This window comes from Herpailurus yagouaroundi, unplaced genomic scaffold (genome assembly GCF_014898765.1).
Source record: "Herpailurus yagouaroundi ecotype Mexico unplaced genomic scaffold, PumYag 218, whole genome shotgun sequence".
NCBI classification, from domain to species: domain Eukaryota; kingdom Metazoa; phylum Chordata; class Mammalia; order Carnivora; family Felidae; genus Herpailurus; species Herpailurus yagouaroundi.
In genome coordinates, this window is record NW_024412449.1 from 514,339 (window position 1) to 539,983 (window position 25,645).

General features: G+C 43.7%; 2 long non-coding RNA genes across 2 annotated transcripts; one reads left to right on the top strand and one right to left on the bottom strand.

Moving 5' to 3' along the window:
- Positions 1-140: 140 nt before the first annotated feature.
- On the bottom strand, positions 141-19,330 carry LOC121018180 (uncharacterized). Its single transcript, XR_005785062.1, has 3 exons — positions 19,320-19,330; positions 11,744-11,754; positions 141-239 (listed from the first exon to the last, which is right to left on the bottom strand). It is a non-coding gene; the product is annotated as an uncharacterized LOC121018180 (long non-coding RNA).
- LOC121018179 (uncharacterized) lies at positions 7,179-8,677 on the top strand. Its single transcript, XR_005785061.1, has 2 exons — positions 7,179-7,480; positions 7,570-8,677. It is a non-coding gene; the product is annotated as an uncharacterized LOC121018179 (long non-coding RNA).
- Positions 19,331-25,645: the final 6,315 nt, after the last annotated feature.

The following is a 25,645-nucleotide window of genomic DNA, read 5'->3' on the forward strand; positions in this document are numbered from 1 at the left end:
CGGACGCTTAACCGACTGCGCCACCCAGGCGCCCCAAAAAGCCTGCATTTAATTGTGACTATTTGGCACGTCGCACATACTCTTCAGTAAATGTTCATTCCATTTCTTTCCCCGTCTCCTTCCTTCCTTCACCTGCAGACAATTGGAAACCTGCTCTCGCTCACTCCATACCTCCCTCTGAATTTAGGTCCTAATTCTATACTCTACTTGAATGCTTTTGTTTTTTAGCACCAGTTACTCTCAAGAACTCCTTAACTGAAGTGTCATTGGCCCTCAACTTTATAACGTCTTTTCTGTCAATTTTTTTCTCTTCAAATTTTTATTTAAATTAGTTTGTTAACAGTGTCAATTTAAAACAATTTTTTTTGATGTTTATTTTTGAAGGAGAGAGAGACAGAGCATGAGGGGGGAGGGACAGAGAGAGAGGGAGACACAGAATCCGAAGCAGGCTCCAGGCTCTGAGCTGTCAGCACAGAGCCTGATGCGGGGCTCAAACCTGTAAGCCACGAGATCATGACCTGAGCTGAAGTTGGAGGCTCAACCGACTGAGCCACCCAGGCGCCCCTTCATGTGTCAGTTTTTTAAAAGCTCTAAAGTTTATTTATGTATTTTGAGAGAGAGGGGGCATGCATGGGAGAGGCAGGGAGAGAGGGAGAGAGAGGATCCCAAGCAGTCTCTGTGTTGTCAGTGTGGAGCCCAATGCGGGGCTTAAGCTCATGAACTATAAGATTATGACTTGAGCTGAGATCAAGAGTCAGACATTTAACCGACTGAGCCACCCAGGCACCCATATCATGTCAATTTTTTAATTAGCTTTTGGCACTTCCGCTTATCAACTTATCACAGCTGATGTGACTGTCACGCCCATATACCTCATATAATAAATGGTCTGTGATGAACATGCTGGTTTTATTTGCTTTCAGAATGACAAATGAGCAGTTCTTTAAAAATTGAGCACAAAGATCTGTGCAGCCAGGTGATAGTAATAATGTGATATTTCGAGTCACTCATCAAGTCACTTCTAGCAGTCTGACCTTTTTCTCTTTATTTTCTCCACCTAGCGATGGCAGGATCTCTTTGGTTAAGAGGTTAGTTATGCAGTGACAAGAGTGCAAGTGGGATTTGTACCTTTCATCTGGGGTTCTGTGTATCATTGTGGGATTCTGAGAAAACAGCTCTGTATGTCTTTCTGAATAATTGTAAAACCAACAAGATTTACCAGTGGGATGCAGCATGGTGGGCTGAAACAGTCCTCGAATGAGTCTTCTTAAATCTAATCTCTGTTCTCTAAGTAACTTTCTGAAAGTAGATACATCTGTGTGGGCCTATCTCCTTATCTCTAAAATGAAACAATTCATTTAGCTGAACTCCAGGGTTCCTAGCTGAAAAAATTCATGCAAAAAAATAAAAAGCCTTGTGTTTTTATAGCTACCTCTTTAACAAATTGTATCATCAGCTGGGATGTCTCCTGGATGTTACCCACAGGCCACTTAAAATTAACATTGTGAAATGAGCTTATCTTGCCCCTCAAACTTGTTCCTTTGCTGTGTTCTCTGGTCGCTTGTGCTAGAAACCCAGTGGTCACCTTAACTCTTCCTTCCATATCTCGTCAGACCCCAAGTCCCATGTCCTCCCTTCCTCAGTAGTTTTGTAATCTTTTCTTCTTGCCCCTACCACCATTGCCTTAGTTTAGATTCTCGTCGCCTTTAGTCTTCAGTGGCCTAACCATACATTTCACATATAATCTACAATTAAAACCTACACTTTAATCTTGACCACATACAACAGTAGCTATACAATTCCTTGCCTACTCAGACTCTTCCCTGGTAATACCACTTTGAGAGAGTTAACTGAAAAGAAGAGGCCCAAAGATTTTAATAATAGTATTTTTAATAATGAAAGTTGAAAACAACTGGGACACCCCACAATGAGTATTAATAAGCAAATGGTATAAATTATATGCTGTGTATGTCAGAATACCCACTAGACCGTAGATGCCTGATAAATTCTTTCTGAGGGACCAAATGAAGGAGGCATGTAGCTATAAAGATAAGAGGGTGTGGATTAAATCACACCACTGACATGTGTCTATGAAATAATGTTAGGTAGGAAAAAGAGATTCCACTCTCTAAGAATGTTTCCTGCATTAAGATGAATCTGGATATGTCACAGATCTGCCTAACTCTCAAATGAATAGAAAATCAAAATCTCACATCTGTCATATCACTAATACATCTTGAGAATAAGTGCTGTCTACCCCCTGAGGACACCGGGTGTGGCTAAGATATTTCGTTGGCCAGAGTCCCTGAGTCCAGCACTTGTGATTTTTAGATCTGTGATCTTGATCTCTGGGGTTTAAGTGGCTGAAAGCACAGCTTCTTCTGGGCCCACCCAGAGAGCTGGTGTCCCCTTGTAAGGGAGCGCTGCATTCTCTTAGAAGAGAGTGGGGACTGAATCACCGTACAGGACTTCACAGCCAGGATGGGGAAAACGCCTATCTGGCTCCAGAAGTCTGGGGAAATGACCGAACTCTACTAAGCTATGTAAACCATTTCTTAGAGCCCACCAACATTAAGAAGTAAATGTAATTAATCATAATCAAAATTTTCTCTTTCTATGAAGTTACGGTCACGCTTTTTTTTTTTTTAATGGCCCTGAGCTTTGATTAAAGGTATGACTCATGACTGTTCAGAGCATGGTTTTCAAACGATCTCTGCTAGTACACTAGGGTTCTACTGGCTAGACCAGTGTGTTCCCACAGCTGAAATCAAATAATGGTGCTCTTTTTCTTAGGTCCAAGAAAAGTTGATAGAATTTTGTCAATGTTATGTTTTTTCTCCATCAGTGTTTTTACCACGTTAATACCTGCTACCAAATTTAAGAAGTAATAAAGAAGTATTATGGGAATATTTGGCTGAGTGTTCTTGTTCTAAATAGCTTGTCTTTGTGGCCACGTGTATCCCTTGTTGTTTTATATTGCATACATTATATATTCTGCTAGTAAACTGTTCCTCATTCATCAAACTAAATAAAATATGTTACTATCATGGGGTCAGCAAAGAGTAACTTGATTTCCAGGTGCTTCACCCCTGGCCTATGTGTCTGTGTGAAATAGAACTTATAAAATCCAAAATGTTCTTACGTAATTCACATGGATCATATACTCACAGGCACCACTTAAATGAAAATAAGCCTTGGTAATGGAAGTACAAATCCAAGTTCAGGTAGTCCCTGGCTTATCCCTTCAATGTAAAGACCTCTGGAAAAGTCCTGGAGGACTGTGCCCCAGTTTTTGACACTCAACCTATAAGATTTTTCCCTTATTTCCAAACCTAAGGCACAAGACCAAGACTTTCTAGGGTCCTTGGGTTCTGACTAATAAGACCTGCTATATGTCTAGTGCTGTGTCCTGAACTTATTAAGGCTAAGATACACTTTGGTGAGTATTTTAATGACCACACATAAATACCTAATCAGAGCACTTAAGTCTTACCAGCCAGGGGCGCCTGGGTGGCTCAGTAGGTTAAGCGTCCAACTTCAGCTCAGGTAATGATCTCATAGTCTGTGAGGTTGAGCCCCGCATCAGGCTCTGTGCTGACAGTTCAGAGCCTGAAGCCTGCTTTGGATTCTGTGCCTCCCTCTCTCTCTGCCCCTCCCCTGCTTATGCTCTCTCTCTGTCTCAAAAATAAAAACATTAAAAATTAAAAAAAAAAAGTCTTACCAGCTGCCGAGAGAGCACAGAAAATGGGTAACAGAAGTAAGGCAGGTATGATTTCACAAAAGAGGTGACATTGGAACTCAGCCTTGAAAAGCAAAAATTTGCCTGCTGAATGCCAGATGAGGGTTGGAGAGAAGGGACGGCAGAGACATTTCAGCCACAGAATAGTTTGGGTACAGTCACAGAAGGACATGCATAAGAGAGATGGGTTTACTCAGCACAGGGTGTGTTGGGGCAATGGCAGAGGGTGAGGCTGGAGATGGCAGACAAGGGTCAGATCATGAAGGACAGGCTGAGACATTTGAACTTCATCTTGTAGGGAATGAAGAACTAGTAAGGATCTTAAGCAGATGAGTGAAACATTTGCATTTAGAGAAACCTCTGGCTAATGTTGGGAAAGTAGATTTGGGGCATGGGAGACCAGTTAGGAATGTGTTGTAGAAGCAGAGTTATTTTGACAGAAGGTGGTGTAGAGGGTGGGACATGGTGGGGGCAGAGAGTGGAGGACAGGTAGAAGCCTCAAAAACAAAACAACTGTTAAGGGCTTCCCTAAGGGCAAACACTGCTCTGGTAAGTGGGCGGGGTTGCCAGATCTGCTTTTCCTCAATATACAAAATCCTTACCCTTCCTGTCTTAAAAGTTTACTGAAATGGCACTTTACATAATCTGTAAAGGCGTGTACAAATCTGCAGAGTGGCTATTAATAGTATTGTTATAATGATTTTTATCCACAGGACAAATAATTTTGGCCTCTTTTATGGCCAAAAAAAAAAAAAAATCAACTATCAGAAATTTCATATGATTCAACCTAATAGTTCGTGACTTTTCTCCTGTTACTTCCTGCCTCCTTTTTGGCCATATCATTGTCCCCCTGCCTTTTTTAAAGATGAGCAATACATTCCATCAAAGGGGTTTCCAGGAATTCTGGGAAGGCAAGAGTATAAAGTGTATAGGCTTTGGAGTCAAACCTGGAATCAGATTTTTCTCTGTAATCGATTAACACTGATCTTGGACTAGTCGATCCGTTTTAGCCTTCCCCTCCCCCCAGTCTGGAAAATAGAAATAATGCCTGCCTCGCAGTGTTATTAAATGAGAAAAGTCATGACTTGTTAGTGTATGGCATGTAAAAGATGTTGAATAAAAGTCTCAACTCCTCCTTCCCCAGCCCCTTCTCATTTTTCCTACTTGTTCACAGAAGGCTGGGCACAGAACCCTAGTTATCTGCTTTCTTGTGTCCCCCAAAAGCTGAGTGAATAGCTGCATACCAGGGATTTTGGTGTATAAGAAATGTTCACCTGTCATAACAACTTCAAGCCAAAACCTTTTAAACCAGTGACCGCTTAAAACATCAAACATGATTCCATGGAATTGCTTTAGTGCACAATTTGTGTCAAATTTTTCCGGAATGCCACAAGCCTCATCACTTCCCACATCATTCAGGAAGTTACTCATTTAGCACTTCCAATAAACTCATACATACAGACTGTGTCATGTTCCCCTGGCAGTGGCCTCACCTTTTTTTTTCCCCTTTTAATGTGATAACTGCCTTTTGCAGGAGAAAAAGAAAAACAGTTGTAGTAGTATTTATTTCCTTCTATTGGTGCCTCTGAATCCAACCCAAAAGGTGATGTCACAATTGCTGAACCTCCACGCTCCCGGGTCCCAATAGCACAACTGGATTTCTTCCTGCTTGACATTTTCCCTTACGAGGAGTTCCAATTTTGCATTAATTCAGTGGGTTTTTTTTTTTCTTATTGAGCTCCTCCTTTGTGCAAGCACCGTTCTTGTCCCAGCATGTATATAGTGAACAAGACAGACAAAATCTTTGTGCTCTCGAGCTTACATTTTTGTGACAACAATCAAATATTTTCGGAGTGGATGAGTTCTCTGCAGGAACTAAATAGGCTAATGGGACAGATACTGGCTGGTAGAGGGAGGGTAACGATAGAAAGGGTTGAGAGGGCAGTAAGGCAGTAACAAGGCCCTGAGGTGGAAATGAGTTTGGTACATTTGAGGAACAGAATGGCTGGGATTCTTGCTTCTTTTTTGCTCCAGAGCGATAAAGTGGTAGAAGATGCAGTAGGAGAGGAAGACAAGGAGCTGATAAAAATTACTCTCTGAGAGGCGCCTAGGTGGTTCGGTTGGTTAAGTGTCGGACTTGGGCTCAGGCTATAATCTCTCGGTTCATGAGTTCAAGCCCTGCATCAGACTCTTTGCTGTCAGTAGAGAGCCTGCTTTGGATCTTCTCTCTCCCTCTCTCTGCTCCTCCTCTGCTCATGCTCAAAAAAAATAAAATAAACATTACACCCAAAAAATAAATAATCCAGTGAAGAAATGGGCAATGATATGAATAGACACTTCTTCAAAGAAGACATCCAGATGGCCAACTGACACATGAAAAAATGCTCAACATCACTCATCATCAGGGAAATACAAATCAAAACCACAATGAGATACCACCTCACACCTGTCAGAATGGCTAACATAACAACTCAGGCAACAACAGATGTTGGCAAGGATGAGGAGAAAGAGGATCTCTTTTGCACTGCTGGTGGGAATGCAAACTGGTGCAGCCACTCTGGAAAACAGGATGGAGGTTCCTCAAAAAATTAAAAATAGGACTACCTACAACCCAGCAATTGCACTGCTAGGTATTTACCCAAAGGATACAAAAATGCTGATTCAAAGGGGCCCATGCACCCCAATGTTTATAGCAGCACTATCAATAGCCAAAGTATGGGAAGAGCCCAAATGTCCATCGATGGATGAATGGATAAAGAAGATGTGATATATCTATCTATCTATCTATCTATATATCTCCATGTATATGTGTATACACACACACACACACACACACACACACAATGGAGTTATTACTCAGCAATTAAAAAGAATGAAACTTGCCATTTGCAACTATGTGGATGGAACTGGAGGGTATTATGCTAAGTGAAATTAGTCAGAGAAAGACACAAATCATATGACTTCACTCATAAGAGGACTTTAAGAGACAAAACAGATGAACATAAGGGAACAAAAATAAAAACAGGGAGGGGGACAAAACAGAAGAGACTCAAATATGGAGAACAAACTGAGGGTTACTGGAGGGGTTGTGGGAGAGGGGATGGGCTAAATGGGAAAGGGGCATTAAGGAATCTACTCCTGAAATCATTGTTACACTATATGCTAACTAACTTGGATGTAAATTTAAAAAATAAATTAAACAAATTATTCTCTGAGCTTTGACCTTCAGCTTCCCTGGAGGATTGGATTCTGTACATAGCCACTGCCTCAGACCTCCTTTTTTTTTTTTTTTTTTTTACTTTTTTTTAATGTTTATTTACTTTTGAGAGAGAGACAGAGTGCTAGCAAAGAAGGGGCAAAAAGAGAGAAAGAGACACAGAATCCGAAGCAGGCTCCAGGCTCTGAACTGTCAGCACAGAGCCCTATGTGGGGCTCAAACTCAGGAACTGTGAGATTATGACCTGAACCAAAGTTGGATGCTTAACTGACTGAGCCACCCAGGTGCCCCTCCAAGGCAAAGAATAGATAAGTGACTTGCCTAACAACACAAATAATGAGTAACAGTCCTGAGGCAGAAATGACATTTGCTCCACATGTACTGTGGGCTAGACACAGTGCTAGTCTCAACATGGAGATAACTTCTGGCACTTCCCTTAAAACTCACAGGTCACAGCACTGTGGCCCTTCGGTGACCATAGTGGGCGAAAGGCATCTGGATGTCCACACCCAGCAAGACTGTAGGTAACATGCACAGAAATCAGGATGCTATTAGGAAGGGGGATGTGGATGCTGGACAGCCCACGTTGACGATCTTTATTCTCTTGTCTTAGGCTATAGTCCAGTCTCGAGTTCTGCTACCCCTCCAAGATGGAGCCCCTCACCTCTTACCTTCTTTGAGGTTCATCTGGAAAATGGATATACCATAGTTTTCATTATTGTTGGCTATGAAATAGGAATAAAGCCCAGCTTTGGGTGCCCAAGTTTCCAGGAATGAGGTGGGTCCCCACCAATGCCCTTTGAAAAAGTGAGAAGGGAACTGTCAGAGTTTGGGAATCTAGAGGATTGAGGAAGAAGGGATCCAGATAGAATCAGGTTGTTCCTTACGGTTGTTGAAGGAAATAGTGAGGGAAAGGAGACGGGCCGGATGAGGGGGCAGTCCTCCAGCAGCCTCATTCAGATGTAACACAATTATAGGCTGTGTGACAAGTAATGATTCCTTTAAAGCCCTGTTGGTTTCCTGCAAAAGCTGTTCCCAGGTTGACCCACTGGGCTCGCTTTGGTTCCCCCAGAAGGCAGGCCAGTCAGACAATACGGCCATCATCAGATGGTTGGGAAGAGGCTAGGAGGCAGAAACTGAAGCCCGATGCCTCATATCTAGGGTATCTGAGCTGTGCATTTGCACCCTGACAGTAAGTTGTTGACAGCAAATTGGAAAGAGTTGTTGAACAAGCAAGTGTTGTTCCCATGGCAGCCAGGCCCTTAATAGAAGCAAAGAGAATAAGCTTCTGTGTGAGACCAAAGAAGCTTCTTTTCCCTTTGTCCAAAGAGCATTGGGGAGGTGACACATAATGGCATGTCTGTGGCCCTGGGTTCTCTCTAAGTTGGGTCTCCACCACTGACTCGCCGGGGAGTGGAACATCTCTCCTCTTGTTGGGCTTAATCTTCAAGACCCAACTCTCCTGCCACTTCCTTTGCCAAGCCTGCTCAGGTTCTCCCTAACTGTTCTTTTCTGTATGTTAGCACAGCATCCTCTATTCCACCCTTATACCATGTAGCACAACTTAGCACGTTACCATGTCTGTTTCCTCTGTTAGACTATGAACTCCAAAGTTAGGGACTTCGTCTGATTCATCTCACTATTGCCCTTGCCCAGCTCAGTGACTGACATAGGATTAGCATTCAGCAAGTTTTCTTGAATAAATGAACCTGTAAAATGGAGATAGCCTTTGCCTGCCTTCGTCCCAGGGCTGTTCTGAATTGGGAGTCAAGAGTCCAAATGCTACCATTAACTCACCGTGCAATAATGATAATAACAATTCACGTGTGGACAACAGTTTCGAGTTTAGGAGGCAGTTTTGCATCTATTATCTCTTTGATCCTCACACGAGCCAGTTACGACTTTATCATTTCACAGATGGGAAAACTGAGCTCAGAGAGGTGAAGTGATTGGTTAAGGTTGCTCAGCATGTAAGTGATGGGGCCAGAAATGGAACTCTGACCTCTGACCCAGAGCACGTCTTTTCTCTATTACATGTTGTTAGTTTGACTGGTGGAACACCCTTGATCCATTGTGAAACAAGCAAAAAGACCAAACACTCTCCATTATAAACTTAAAGTGCATGGCAGATTACTCCCTTCACCTCCTGCTTAATGCAAACTTGGCTGTCCCTCAAAGGCACACCTCCCCAAATTATCTTCCAACCTCTTGATTAGAGGCTGCCCACCCCTCACATATTCCACTGGGGCCTCCATTGGTGGTCTCGCCATTCCCCATTGACACCAACCTGCCACGATGCCTTCTGTCACATGCAATGTGACTTTCCCTTTGAGGCTTATGCCATCCAGCTCAACCCATCAGACCCTCTGTCCCAGGGCCTTGACTCTTGAATGAGTGACCCAAGAATGGAAAGCATGACAAGAGGGCCTATCCTTGAGGCACATGCCACCTTCCAAACTCTCTTTGCAGTGGTGGTCATTTGGCCACCCGGATCCCTAAAGTCCTCTCCACTTCAAGTCCTGCCGTCACCAGGTGACCTCACCACGTGAAGCCATTTACCATCCTGGTCTCTTTATTCCTTAATGCTGGCAATAATGACCAGTGTCTCATATCCACGGTTATACCCTGGGCCTTCTCAGGACCTGGAACCACTCCACTTGAGAGGTCTTGAGGTCTGGTGCACCGCACCTCTGACGTCACCCCTGGTTCTCCGCCCCCTCACTTTCTTGCTCCACCATGCCTGCTCCTGAACACCCCAGTTAGCACAAGGCCGTTGGCCTCACTGTATTCTTCCCAGTCCATCACCCATCTTAGTATTTCCCTTCCTTCCCTATCAGCCTAGACCTTACAGTGCAGTGTGAAAACCAGCATTATCCTCTTTCTGCCACACCCGCTCTGAAAAGCTTAAACTTTGTATCAGTCCAATCTCTGCCTTCTCAGTCCCTACTCTTGGGCGGCTGAACACAACCATGCTGACTGGCTCTAAAGTAGCTCTGTGGTCACCCCTGACTGGACTCTCATCGGTATTGCTATCTTGGTCATCTCTTCCCAATAGGTACAAATTCAGTAACTAACAAAACGGATTAATCCCTTCATTCACTTGACAAATATTTATTTATTAGCTGTTACATGCCAGGCAATGTGCTACGTGTGAAACACATTACAGTGGACAAAAACAGTCCGCAAACACAGTACCACCTTCCCAGAACTGTAGTCTGGCAGAGGAAGGAGGTTTTGCCCACTGTGTACAAACGTACTCAACAGCCGTGAAGAGTGCTGCAAAGGGAAAAATTCCAAATACTGTAACGGCACCCGACAGGGAGACCCACCCTACTCTGATGGGCCCGACAAGGCCTCCCTGAGAGACTGACTCTTGGTTTCAGAACCAAAGGAATGGTTCGGATTAGCTAAGTGACAGGAGTGGGCATGGTGGAATGCAAGGGCTTTCCGGGTGGAGGGAGGAGCATCCGTGGAGGTCCTGGGGCAGGAAGAAGGAAGCAAATGAAAGGGGACCCTGCGACAGTGCATGGAGGGCACTGAGGGCAAGGCTGGAGAAGTCAGGTTGAGCCAGATCTTTGAGGCATTTTAAGGATTTTGAACTGCCAGAGGCTTTTATGCAGAGGATGGCATCACCTGATTGGGCCTGTCTACTACCACCCACTTATAGTACACCGGACAGGTTGAACGGAGATGAGTGAACCAGAGAGGAAGTCGTTAGTGTTGTCCACTCAGTGACTCAAGGCTTAGTGGAGATAGATTTGAGAACCTTCTCCAAACTCCGAAAGGCCCATCATCTACTTCTGGCCCCTCCCACCACCACCACCACCATCACCATGTTTGTCAACGGACTTGCTTCCTACTTCTTAGGAAACTAAAAATATCAGGTGTGAACGTCCTCTGTTTCCTGCCTCTACACCCACACTTTTACCTAACTGCACTTCCTCTGGCTCCTTCCTGCCGATCTCAGAGAAACAGGGTCAGGTCTCCTGTCTGAGGCCCATCGTTCCACCTCTCTAGGACCAATACCATGCTCCATTGCTTATTCACTCCCTGTCCTGCAAACAGATTCAATTCTCTTCCAATGAGACAAACGAAAATCAAAATCCACTCACCTCCTGTCCCCCTAGCTACTACCTCATCTCTCTCCTTCCCTTTATAAATATTCGTATGTAGCCTACCCTCCCAAATGTCAGGGACAGTGGTGCTCTCCAGATAGTCCATGAACTCCCCACATTTCCCAGCTCCTTTGAAGTTAGGCAGGCGTAGGTGACTAGCATCTCACTTTGGACTCAAGTATAGAGTAGCTGGCATGTGACCTTCCCACAAACTCTTGTCAATGGCTGAGGTCACTGTGAAGGGGGTTTTGTCCTCCAGAAATTACGACCTCACGATGACGGAGACCCAATCACACTGAGCTCCCTGATGACTGTTTCCAGCAGTCCCCCTAACACACAGAGTGTCGGAAAGAAACAAATTTTTGCTGTGTCAAATCACTGAAGTCTGGGGGTGGTTTGTTACTACAGCATAGCCTAGCCTGACGAACACGTGTACATGTACTGTCTCTACTTCCCCAACTCTGTGCACATTTTAAAAAAGAATCACATTATTTCTGACATACTTTTTAGTCCTCAGCCTCCTCTCTATTGACATTTTATTCAGGCAAATGCCACTACAATTCTTTTATTACTAAATCACCTAATTGGATTTCTCTGTATCTTATGACCTATACGATACTTTTTTCTCCATCAAAGTGGAATCAAATGGCTGTTATCAAGTCAAATCCCCACTTAAAAGAATTCTGTGACTTCCAAAATCAAAGCTTATTAAACTGACATTTGAGATCCTCAACAATGTAGGCACGATTTAGCTCCTCCTACTCTCCTTTACACAGCTTACACACTACTCAATACAGAATTGATGAGCTCCTCCTCCTCTTTGACCTTCATCATGCTGTTCCCTGCACCTGTCACATGCTTCAGTCCTGCTTTCCTCTGTCAAGCAATTTAGACATGTGTGCAAAGATGCTTGTGCAAGGATGGCTTATAGTAGCAAAATATTGGAAATGACCTAAATGTCCAACTCTAGGTGACGACTTAAACAGATTATGGAAAGCTCACACAATATATACTGTGAAGACAATAATGATGATGTACAGTCATTGAAATTGTTCACAGTTTATTAAGTGTATAAAGCAGTGAGATATACATTGTCTCATATTTGTTAAAATGCATAGAAAATATCTGGAGGAGTATATATCAAAATGATAATGGTCACAAATGAAAAAAAATAAGGTGCTTCAAAGGTCACTGTCAAGAAAGTGAAGAGACAGCCCAGAGAATATTAGAAAATTTGCAAGTCATATGTATTTTTTAAAATTCTTTTATTTTTTTTAACGTTTATTTATTTTTCAGACAGAGAGAGACAAAGCATGAACGGGGGAGGGTCAGGGAGAGGGAGACATTCAGAGGGAATCTGAAACAGGCTCCAGGCTCTGAGCTGTCAGCACAGAGCCCGACGCGGGGCTCGAACCCACAGACCGCAAGATCATGACCTGAGCCAAAGTCGGCCGCTTAACCGACTGAGCCACCCAGGCGCCCCTAAAATTCTTTTTAACATTTATTTATTTTTGAGGGAGAGAGAGAGGGAGAGGGAGGGGGAGCTAGCGCATGAGTGAGGAAGAGGCAAAGAGAGGGAGACAGAGGATCCGAAGCAGGTTCCGTGTTGTGAGCACAAAGCCCGACGTAGGGCTCGAACTCACAAACCATGAGATCGTGACCTGAGCCGAAAACAAGAGTCACTCAACAACTGAGCCACCCAGGTGCCCCTGCAAATCATATCTCTGATAAGGTGCTTCTATCCAGAATATATAAAGAATGCTTACATCTCAATAATAAAAGTACAAATCAACCAGTTGAAAAAATGGGCAAAGGATTTAAGTAGACATTTCCCCAAAAAAGATCCACAAGTGGCCAATCAGCACATGAAAAGATGTTCAACATCATAAGACATCAAGGAAATGCAAAACAAAACCACAGTGAGATACCACTTCACACCCACTACGGTTTCTATAATCAAAAAGACAGATAATAACAAGTGTTAAGGATGCGGAGAAACTGGAACCTCATGCACTGCTGGCGGGAATGTAGCAACAGAGCTGCCACCTTAGAAAACAGTCTGGTGGTTCCTCAAAAGGTTAAACGTCAAGCCACCACGTGACCCAGTGATTCCACTCCTAAGCAGAAATCCAGAACACATGAAAACACATCCACACAAAAACTGGTACATGAATATTCACATTATTCATAATAGCCAACAGGTGGAAACAACCTCAATATCTATCAACACAGATAAACAAAATAGGGCATATCCATGCAATGGAATATGAAAATTCTGCCATGAAAAGAAATAAAGTCCCGATGCGTGGCACGACTTGGATGAACCTTGACAGCATTGGGCTAACTGAAAGAAGCCAGTCACAAAAAGACCACGTATTACATGATTCCACTCATATGGAAGATCTGGAATAGATAGATCTGTGGAAACAGAAAGTAGATTTGTGGTTGCCTAGGCCAAGGGGGCAGGGGATTGAGAGGAAATAGGAACTGACTGCTAATGGGTACAAGATTTCTTTTGTTGTGATGAAAATGTTCTAAAATTGATTGTGATGATGGTTGCACAACTCTGAATATACTGAACACCATTCAATGATATACTTTAAGTGAGTGAATAATATGGTGTATGAATTATATCTCAATAAACTTGTTTCAATTTAAAATTGTTAATGGTATTGTTTTTGCAAAGCTTGGAAAGGGGTAGTGGCACCAATAGGGAAAAGGGGAGATGGATTTATAAGAAATTAATCTGCAACTTTGGCTTACCCAAAAAAGAAAAAAAAAGTGTGTAGGGAGGAATTCACTGGAAGGATACTTAGGTAGTTCATAAACTCCAATAAATTCTTGAATAACCAAAACTGGGTAGGGAAGGAATGAGGGCAGCCCCAGGGAGTTTGGTAGTAGGAGCTTATGGGTCCTCTCTCTGGAGTGCTGTTGTTAATATGACTCAGCTTTAGTGACTGCTAGCCTCAGGAGTCTCCATTCCAAGTTTCAAGTTCCCAAGAGAGAGTATTCATTGACTCTGCTTCGGTCAGGTGTCTACCCTTGCATCAATCAGCTCTGGGTGAGGGGAATAGTATCAAATAGCAAGGACCTGATTGCAGGACGCCTTTGCTTGGGTATCGGATTCACTTGTGCAGTAAAAGGACAATGGCTGTAAGTGAGGCAGATAAACAGACACAAGAAATAATTACTACAATTAAGTTAAAAAAAAAAAAAGTCAATGTCTAGAACAGTGTGTATAATAAGACTCATTTTCTTCTTAAAAATTTCTCTCTTGTACAAATGAAAACAGGGTCCAGGTAGGTGACCCATGAGTGTTGCAAGCAGGTAGAAGACCATAGAGCATGCTGGGGACTGGGGCAAACTAGGGAGTGGGTCCTACATTTAAGGCAATCAGATGCAACTCCATTTCAGCTGATTTTGTCCTTTAGGAGTGCCAAGTCCTCTGTTGCTAGATGTTTGGATTTCTCAAGCAAAGCCAAACACTTGATTTTTATGTCAAATTTCCTGAGTTTGAAAACCCTCTGGGGACCAAATAAAAATCTCTATGGGCTGTATCTGTCTGCAGGCTTCCGGTTTGCAACTTCTGATGTACATATTTGTATATAAATAGTGTTTAGACAGACCTGAGTTTGTACTGGCTGTGTGATCTTGGATATTTCCCCTGTAACATGTAAAATGGGGACAATAGTCCAAACCTTCAGAGTTGCATCCATGAATTAGCATAAAGTGTTCAAGAGCTTTCAGTTAACGATGGTGGGTTGAATGCACACATATAATTTTGCTCTCTCCTGAAAACCCATGAAAACTACACTAAAGGGATTTAGAGAAACGGGGATTCACTAGGATAGGAGGTAAATGAGAGGAGACAGGAGCAATAAAATTTTGGAAGCAGGAAAGTGGATGGACAAGTGGTAACTGACTTGGCAGATCTAAGAAATGAAATCTTACATGTGAAGAGGGACAAGCAGGGAACCAACCTGATCAATATTACAGAATCGTCAAAAAAAAAACTTAGGAACTGAGGACAAAGGTGATAGAAAGTAAATTTAAGAAAATTTAGTGAATGCTGTTCAAGAAACAGATTCTTAGCCTCTTCCATATTTTATTCCCCTGAGTGACTACCCCTTCTCTACTCCAGCAGAAGACTGAGGGTTATTCTCTAGAATTAAAAAAAGAGAGAGCTCCTCTATTAAGGGATGCATGGTCCATCTGTGGACTAATAAATATATGTCTACTGAAGGCTGAACACCAAGACCTCCCAGCTCCCTTCCCCTTCCGGGATCCCAGAATGTAAGCAGCCAGGCATCTCTTCTCTGGGCATGATTTAAACACTTTATGGAGGAACTAATCAGCCAAACAGGAAACAAATAGAACATACTAACTTGGGGGGGAGGCGGTGTTCTCTGACAAATGACCCAAGATCATCCCACAGTGAAATTCCAAATCCACAAACTTTGCCCATGCGCTCAACATGGGCAATCAGTGTTTAGTGTCCCTTCTTAAACAAGAGTGGACAAGGATTAACAAACATCTGAGTAAAACTTCTAACAGGAAGGATAAGACCAAACAAACAAGCAGATAAAAGTAATTTGGAGGAAAGAAAGATCATGCAGGAAAAGGGAAATTTCTAAATCACTATTGGTAATACACTTACAGAGACAAAAGATCTTTCCTTGCTATTTTTTTTTAAATGTTTATTTATTTTCGAGAGGCAGAGAGACAGAGTGTGAGTGGGGGAGGGGCAGAGAGAGCCGGAGACACAGAATCTGAAGCAGGCTCCAGGTTCTGAGCTGTCAGCACTGACTCCAACTCCGACCCAGGGCTCAAACTCACGAACCACGAGTTCATGACCTGAGCTGGTCGGGCACTTAACTGACTGAGCCACGCAGGCTCCCCCTTTCCTATTTTTGTTTTAATTTTTTTTAATGTTTATTATTTTTGAGAGACAGATCATGAGCGGGAGAGGGGCAGAGGGAGAGAGAAAGACATACAGAATCTGAAGCTGGCTCCAGGCTCTGGACTGTCAGCAGAGAACCCCACACGGGCTCAAACCCACGAACTGTGAGATCATGACCTGGGCCTTCCCATGACCTGGGAAGTCGGGTGCTTAACTGACTGACCCACCCAGATGCCGCCCCACCTTTGCTATTTTTAAATAAGGGAAGATGCAGAGTCAAAACAGAGCCTAGAGATACGAAAACCATAGTAGAGAAATGAAAAATTCAATAGGAATATTGGAAGTTAAATTGAAGAAATCTCCCAGAAACTAAGGAGGAAATTCAAAAAGATGAAAGGTGTGCTGTGTTCCTGCGTTCTTCTGTCTTCTTAAGCATCTGAAGTATATTCATAGTCTCGGTTTTATTTCCTTGTCTTCTAATTCTTTATTATCTATGCTATTATGAGTCTGTTTCTGTGGATTGATTTTTCTTCCCCTTACAGGTCTTTCTGCTTCTTTGCATGTCTGGTAAGTTTGATTTGATGCCAGACATTGTGAACTTTACATGGTTGAGCACTGGCCTTTTTTATTCCTTAATTATTTTGAGTTTTGTTCTAGGATTCAGTCAACTTGCTTGGAAAGAGTTTGATCCTTTAGAGGTTGCTTTGGGAGCAGAGTCTAGTTTAGGGGTACTTTGGCTCCATTGTGAGGCAGTATCTTTTTGGATATGGTATTCTTCGTATGCCCAACATATTCTGAGGTTCCTACACTCTGATTGTTGGGAATGTAAACTATTTCCAACCTCGTGTGAGCTCCAAGAATTGTTCTACCTGATTCTTTCAAGTGCTCTTTCCCCGGCCTTAAGTAGTTTCTTCAAATGCATTCAATTATCAGTACTCGCTTGAAGACCTCAGGAGAAATTTCTGTGGATCTCCGGTGCAACTCTGTCTTGTCTGGTACCTCACCCTGTGAATTCTGGCCGTCTTGACCTCCCTGAACAACCAGCTAGCTCAGTCTCTTCAACACAGGGAGTCTGCCTGTTCTTCCTAGGTTTTCTCTCCATGCACCGCAGCCTGGAGGTACAGTATTTGGACTCATCTTATTTTTTCCTCCCACTTTTAGGGATCGGTGCCCTGCACTGCCTATTGTCCAAGGCCTGAAAACAGTGATTTCATATATTTTTTATGGTTTTAGAATTGGTTTAGGCAGGAGGTTGAATCCCAGTGTCTGCTACTCCATCTTGGCTGGAAGTGGAAGTCTCCTGTTCTAATAACCTCCCACACCTTCCTTAGGTATCCTCTCTCATTGTTCAAATTTAGTACACACTTATTGGATTGGGCCAGGAATATTTAGATGACAACTATAAAAAAGAGTGTAAAAATTTCCCATAATTCTCCCTAGAGCAATAACTCTAGTTAGTGTTTTGTGTATTTCATCTTTCCTTCCGGTCTTCTATCTTTTGGTCTTGCACGGTTTTTACATTCGCCTTCAACTTACTTCACCTTTTTTTAGCCTTCGACACTAATGGCCACTCCCTCGTTTTAAAAACTTTTTTGCTGTCAGCTTCCGGGAAATCCCTCTTTCCTGCTGTCATTTCTTTTTTTTTTTTTTAATTAAGTTCTTAATTTTAATTCCAGTATAGTTAATATGCAGTGTTATATTAGTTTCAGTACAGTATAGTGATTCAGCCCTTCCATACATCACCCGGTGCTCATCACGACAAGTGCCCTCCTTAATCCCCATCACCTGTTTCACCCATCCCCCACCCACCTCCTTTCTGTAACCATCAGTGTGTTCTCTATAGTTAAGAATCTGTTTCTTGGTTTGTTTCTCTCTCTCTCTCTCTTTTTTCCCTTTTGCTCATTTGTTCTGTTTCTTAAATACCATGAATGAATGAGATCATATGGTATTTGTCTTTCTCTGACTTATTTCACTCAACATTATACTCTGCCCCTCCCCTGCTCACGCTTTGTCTCACTCTGTTTCTCAAAAATAAATAAATGTAAAAAAAAAAAATTTATACACACACACACACACACACACACACTATCCCGGTGTCTATTCAACCCCTCCAAACCCTATAAACCCTCTCTCAACCTCCTTCCTCTAATTCTTCTTCCTTCATGGACTCTTTTTTTTTTTTTTTAATTTTTTTTTTCAACGTTTATTTATTTGTGGGACAGAGAGAAACAGAGCATGAACGGGGGAGGGGCAGAGAGAGAGGGAGACACAGAATCGGAAACAGGCTCCAGGCTCCGAGCCATCAGCCCAGAGCCCGACGCGGGGCTCGAACTCACGGACCGCGAGATCATGACCTGGCTGAAGTCGGACGCTTAACCGACTGCGCCACCCAGGCGCCCCTTCCTTCATGGACTCTTAAATGTTAACCACGTTCTTGCTTCTCACTCAGTATCTACATTCTCCCTGCATGATCTCATCTATTACCTGTGACTTGAGTTATCGTTCACCTACTTACAGCTCACAAATTTATACTTCCACATCTCTCTCCCCAGTACTCCGGACCCAATTGCCTAATGCATGTCTCTAGTTGGATGTCTCACAGTGTGTCCCAAACAGAACTCATTCTCTTCTCCAACAACATAATCTGTATCTTGGTTCCATCACAGTGAATGGCACTAGTATCCACATTTCTTCCCAAGCTGGAAATATGGAAGCCATGCTCAACTATTCCTTCTTTTTTTCTTCTTAATCCCTGTACATTTAATGGAGGCCCCTAATTCTTGTCTAGTTCATCTCCTAAATATCTCTTTCTTCAAACCCATGCCCTGGTTTTCCCACATTCCTGTTGTTCACACCTTCATTATCTCTCACCCAAACTATTGCAACAGCCTCTTTATCTGGTCTGTGGATAAGTGCTGGGTGCACTGTGGTCTTTACAAAACACCGAGATCATGCCACCCTCTTGTTTAAAAACTCCTAATGGTTCTCCACCACTTACAGGATAAAATCCAAAATCTTTAGCTTAGTCTGCACATGACTCTTCACAGCCTGCTCCCAGACTCCCTCTTCAGCCCTACCTCCTGCTTCTCCCAGATGTGTTCGCCCCCAGTGCAGCCTCCCTCTGCCTTTTTATGACCTCTTCTTTCTGCCCAGAAAGTCCTTCCTCGTTTTCTCTGTTTGACAAACACCTTCTCATATTTCAAGTTACATTTTCAGTGTCCACTTCTTCAGGGACTCTTTCCCTGGAGCTTCTCGAGAACTGCATTCCGTCATTCCTCCCATGCCCTAGCGGTTCCTTCACCCAACCACCACTGCACTAGCCACAGTGGTCTGTGGTTACACGTGGACCTTTATTTCTCTTACCAGACTGTACGCTCTTCACAGACAGCAGCCGCCTTATTCCTCTAGGTACGTATCTCTCTAACAAAGGCTCAGTACAACAGAACTCGGTCAATGCTCAGTAACTGTTGGTATAATTTTTGATTTCCTAAATGAGGTCCCTAATAGGCTTTGGAGGGCCCCCTGAGTTCTGTGGCATTGTTGTGGAAAATTGTGTGTTTTGAGGGTATTTTCCTGGAAAGAAGATTCATTCTAGTCACCAGATTTTCAGAGGGGGCCTGGATTCACAAAAGTGAAGGGGTGGCCAAGGGAGAGGGGGTACTTAGGGAGAAGGGGTAGCCAAGAAGTTGTTTTTAGAAACCTGAAACTCAGAGCCTACACTTTGTCCCGGGAATGGGGTGCTTGCTGTTGCCCCTGCTGTCACTTGGTCCTGTGATGAGGGCAGACATGGAGGGAGGGGTGTGCAGCATTTCTGGATTGCACGTGGGAACAGTCAGAAGGCTGGATTCTCAAAGCCTAGGACCCTCCTTTCCCTGCCTCTCAGTCTTTCTCTTTTATGCTCATGATTTGCGTACCAGGATGAATGCAAACTTAAAATTCAAACACACACACACACACACACACACACACACACACACTCACACCCCTCTGCGTGCACAGAAATACCCGCACACACACACAAACACACAGCCAGGCACACACAAACACATTCATCCACACGCACACCGGCCACCTACAAATGTGTGCTCTGGGTCACATGCAGCCTTGCCCATGCAAGCTCGATTCGTAACCACACACATAGAGACAGCCATGCATGTGAGAATCACCCGACCTGGCTCCCGCCCTCCCTCCTGCAGAGAGCAAGCGCTGTCCCTGGCATCAGGCCCAGGGAGACAGCCGAGTGGAGCCATCTGTCAGGCTGAGGTTCCTGCGCCGCCCATCCTGCCTGAGCTCAGACGGTCGGCACGCCGGGCACGCAGCCTCGCTATTCTCTTTGGCTGAATCATGCTGAGTGAGCTGGCCCAGCCAGGGTTTATCAAATCGGAACAGAATTTTGGCAAAACAGATGACTTGTGAGCTTGGCATTTGTGGGCCTGGGAGGTGGAGACCTGTAGGAGGAGGAAGGAGGAGTGGAAGGAGGTGAGGAGAGAAGATTGCCTTCTGATACACTGAGAGATGATGGAGAGCTTTCAAGAGGCAGCATGGCACGGGGACTTGGGTGCTGGACACAAAGTCAAAATAACCAGATTCAAACTCCAGCTCTGGCATTTCATAGTCATATGACTTTAAACATGTTAATTTACCTCTCTGAGCCTTGGTTTCTTCTATAAAACTGACCTAATACAATCATCGAATGCACAGGGTTGATAATAGAATTTTACAAGACAAGACATCAATTAGCACAGTGCCCTGCCACATAGAGGACTTAATAAAGGGTGGTTGTCATAGGTGGAGATCATGAGGGTTTAAAGAGAACATGCAGACCAGCCCTTTTCTTAAAAAAAAAAAAAAATTTTTAACATTTATCTATTTTTGAGAGACAGAGATAGAGCATGAGCAGGGGAGGGGCAGAGAGAGAGGGAAACACAGACTCCGAAGCAGGCTCCAGGCCCTGAGCTGTCCAGCACAGAGCCCGACGTGGGGCTCGAACCCACGTACCATGAGATCATGACCTGAGCAGAAGTCGGACGGACGCTTAACCGACTGAGCCACCCAGGTGCCCCATAGACCAGCCCTTTTAACTCACCATCCCGTCACCACTGGACAGCCCCAGTGGGTACCCCGGCATGGTCTCCGGTCCTCATCTGCAAACCAAATGCCTCGATCCACCTTGCACTCCAGAGGCCTCTTGTGTGTCTTCCTACTGTTCCTCACAACCCCCCGGCTTGAGTCTGAGAATCAACATTGGCCCTCCAATACCAGCCTTCACCTCTGCACAGCTCTGACTGCTCAGCCCGTACAGCTCCCACCACCCCCATTATCTGATTTGGGTAAGAGTAATCAAAAATAATAGTGGTACACAGGATTAGTTAAGCCCTCACTGTGCTAGAAATTTGCAAAGCAAATCCAGTTTAACCCTCACAACAACCTTAGAAAGCGAATACTATTATTATCCCCATTTTACAGCTGAAGAAACTGAAGTACCAAAAGATTAGGTAACCTGCCCCATTTAGACATTGATTGTAAGTCACGCTGTTATCTCATGGATTGCTAAGAAACACTGGCGATTAAATCATGTTACAATGCTAAGATGCATTGATGCGGAGACACTTAAGGGGGTGAGGTGTAGGGAAAGTCCATTACAGAATCAACGAAATATAGTAGTCTTACCTCAGCTGGGATGTGACTGAAAGTCTGTCTGCCTCCCGGGCCTGAAGTACCGCCCTCAAGCTGACATTTTTTGACCACTCCATGGAACAGACATTGCACTAAATTCTTTTTTAAGACTTATTATTGAAGTATAGGGGCACCTGGGTGGCTCAGTTGGTTAAGCATCCTACTTCAGCTCAGGTCATGGCTAGTGAGTTTGAGCCCCACATCAGGCTCTGTGCTGACAGCTCAGAGCCTGGAGCCTGCTTTGGATTCTGTGTCTCCGTCTCTCTCTGCCCCTCCCCCACTCAAGCTCGCTTGCGCACTCTCTCTCTCTCTCTCTCTCTCTCTCCCTCTCAAAAATAAATAAACATGAAAAATTTTAGAAAAAGACTTATTATTGAAGTATAGTTGATAAGTGTAGTCACTGTCTGTCACCATACAATGTCACTGCAATATTATTGGCCACATTCCCTAGGCTGTACATTCCATCTCCATGATATATATTATATCATGCATATAACAAGTATAAAGTTCTTCTTATGAGAAGTTATGTAATTTGTCAAGGTATCATCATAACTCATGAAACTGAGATTCAAAACCAGGCCTATCTGACTCCAGAGACCTTGCTCTTAACCATCATACAAGTCAGGTATCTTCTCTCAGCCTGGATGGTTGTTTCCAGAGTTTTGTTCAAATGTCTCCTCAGGCTGGCTCTGGGGCTGAGCCACAGCTCTTGTCCTGGTGATTCCCAGCCCTAGAGTTGGTCTTGTTGTGGATGGGTGGTGAGTGGGTGGGGGCACTGTCCTGGACTAGATAGAGGGCTTCTTATGCCATCTGTCTCTGGGTGGGACGACCTCCCAGCAGGCACTTCTTGCACTGGGCTTCAGTTACCCCACTGGTAACATGGAGAGAATAATCCTACTCCTGGTACCTGCCCGAATTAGTATACTCTTCCTTGAGATTATAAATGGAAGAAATCTGCATAGTTAGTACACTAGTAGACTGTCTGTGGACCTAGCCCCCAACCAAAGTTCCAGCCTTAGTACCCAAAAGTTTCCACCAAACTAGAAAAATCTCCAAAGGATCCTTACCTCCCTGCCTTTGTTCACACCTTTCCTTGTATCTGAAAAGCCTTCTCATCTTCACCTATCATAGTCCTACTTTTCTATCAAGGCCCAGTTCATAGGCTTCCTTCTAGGAGATGTTCCTAGACAGTGATCCTTGAAGTGACCCATTTCTCTACCTAATCTTTGACTATAACCTTTTAAGACATGTATCATTCATAGCCTTGCCATACAACTGTTGATCTATAGGACATTTCTTCTATGGTGGACTTGTGTTCGTTTTTGCCTGCCCAACATCTTATCCCTTTTTTGGTAAAAGCAACTTGATTTTCCTCTGGAGAACCACCTTCTCTCCATTGTAGTCCATATGACTTTGGACTCTCCCAAATCCAGAGGTAGGCATGTGCCTTAGGTCTTTTCAATCAGAGTCACTGAATTGATTCAGAGCGGGACAGGTGATTCAACAAAAGCATTGAGAGTTACTCCTGGGACTTTTCCTGGAACCACTGGAATAAGAAGCTCTATTTTTGCTATGATCAGATGTAAATTTGGAGTTGTGAGGGGCTTTCACATGGCAAAAGAATTCCTGAGGGGCGCCTGGGTGGCTCAGTCGGTTAACCATCCGACTTTGGCCTGGGTCATAATCTCACGGTTCTTGTGAGTTCGAGCCCCACATCGGGCTCTGTGCTGACAGCTCAGAGCCTGGAGCTTGCTTCAGAGTCTATGTCTCCCTCTCTGCTCAGAGGGAGCTTGCTTCAGAGTCTATGTCTCCCTCTCTGCTCCCTCCTCTGCTCAGGCTCTGTCTCTTTGTCTCTCTCTCAAAAATAAATAAATATTTTAAAAAGTTAAAAAAAAAAAAAAGAATTCCTGAGGATGAAGCCATCCAAGAGCAGATTACGTAGAAAGGCTTACTCTTCATGATGACATTTTTGCAAGCCCTTGGATCTAGATTTAGTTATTCCTAAAGCGAGAAGTAATCTGCCCAGGACAAATAAGTTCTGCCCCATGCACATTTTTCTCTTAAGTTAGTCTGACTTGGGTTTCTGTAATATATATTTAAAACACAGGGGCGCCTGGATGGCTCAAGTCATGATCTCACAGTTTGTGGATTCGAGCCCCACACTGGGCTCTGTGCTGGCAGTGCAGGGACTGCTTGGGATTCTCTCTCCCCTTCCCTCCTTCTCTCTCTGCCCCTCCCCCCACTTGCACAATCTCTGTCTCAAAATAAATAAACTTAAAAAAAAAAAACCTCATGCTAACATACCCCTGACTTGTTTATGTACTTCAAGAGGACAAGGCCCGATCTTTTTAGCTTGACATCTCTTTAGGGCCCAGCATACTCCCTACTAAGATACAGGGTCTTCAAGAAAGGGTGTTGATGATTGACGGATGGATGTTCAGTTCATTCAATCTTCTTGAGTATCTACAATGAGCTAAGCACCAAGATCACAAAGATTAATTAGACACAGTCCTCCTTAAGGAGTTCAGAGCTTAGTAAGAAGAGCTATGAAAGCAAACACATCATAATATATAGCCCAGGCTAAAATAAAAATCTGAAAAAAATCTTTGTGGGATCCAAGAAGGTGGGAGGTTTGGGGAGATAGGATCTGGGAAGGCTTCTCAGGGGAAATGACATCAGAGACAAGGTCTTAAAGAACAAACAGAAGCTCCTAAACAGAGAAGTGGGAGTGGGAAAAAAGGTACTCTGGGGATAGAGTATTTCAGGCAGAGAAAAAAATACATATAATTACAAAATTTATCAGAGGATCCTCATCTCCTCTTCCTCTGACTTCTTCCCACACTATTCCCTCTATTTCTCTGCCTCATACATCGATAGAAAAATTGCAGTGATTAAGAGCACAGTCCATGAGCTCTGAAAGATTTTGGTTCTGCCACTTACCTACCCATTTGACCTTGGGCAAAGTCACTCACATTTTACAAATAAGGATAATAGTTTTAATTGCTTTGTAGGATTGTTGGGAACATTAAATGAAATGACAAATTTAAGGAGGGGGCCTGGCACAAGGTAGTGCTCAAGAGATGTTAGCTGCTATTATTTTTATTGTCCTAGTTAAGAACCTTTAAGCTCCAAGGAACAGAAAGCCTAACTCACCCTGGTGCAAACAGTGAGGAGATTCTTCATCTCCTATAATGGGAGTCTTGAAGTAGAGTAGGCTCTAGACATGGAATAATCAGGGCTCTGACTCCATTTCTCTGCAGTTCTCCCAGCTCAGCCCTCTTCTCTGTATTGGCTTTGTCTGCAGAATGGCTTTCCTCATTGTTTAGAGATGGCTGTCCCCATGTCCTGAGCAGCTGTGACAACATGCTTCCTTGTTCACGTCCATCACAGCAGAGGAAAAAAAAAAAAAAAAAAAGAAAGAAAGAACACCCTCATCCAGACAGAGATATAAATCCCTTCTTTAAATCTGTTCAGGCCAGCTTAGGTTATGTGTCTTCTCCTGGGCCAATGACAGGGACTGGGGGATTCACTGCGTTAACTGGCTTAAGCCTGCCTTCCTGAACCAGTCACTGGTAAGTGAGGTTGGCTTCCCAGGAATGCCTAGACTAATTAGGATCCATTTATGGAGTCAGAGGTAGAGTCCAACTTTCTCCTGGTCACATGGATGTATCACAGCAAGAGGGAAAGGGTCCTGTTAGAGACAGGGAAGAATATGTGGATGTTGGCTGGGCAACCAATAGCATCCTCCATGATTCATCCTCTATTGAATTTTTTGTATGCTGGCTCACATCTGTCTCTTCTAGGCCTTGGCTCAAATGGCTCCTTACTGGGGATGTTGACCTTGACCATGAGACCAGTTACATAAAATAACACACATACTCCCCTCTCTCCTCCACTCCTCTCCTCCTCTCCTCTTCACTTCCTGCCTCCCTCACCCTGTGTTAGTTTTACCTAAAGCACTTACCACCCACCACCTGATATGTCATGTACTTTTGGCT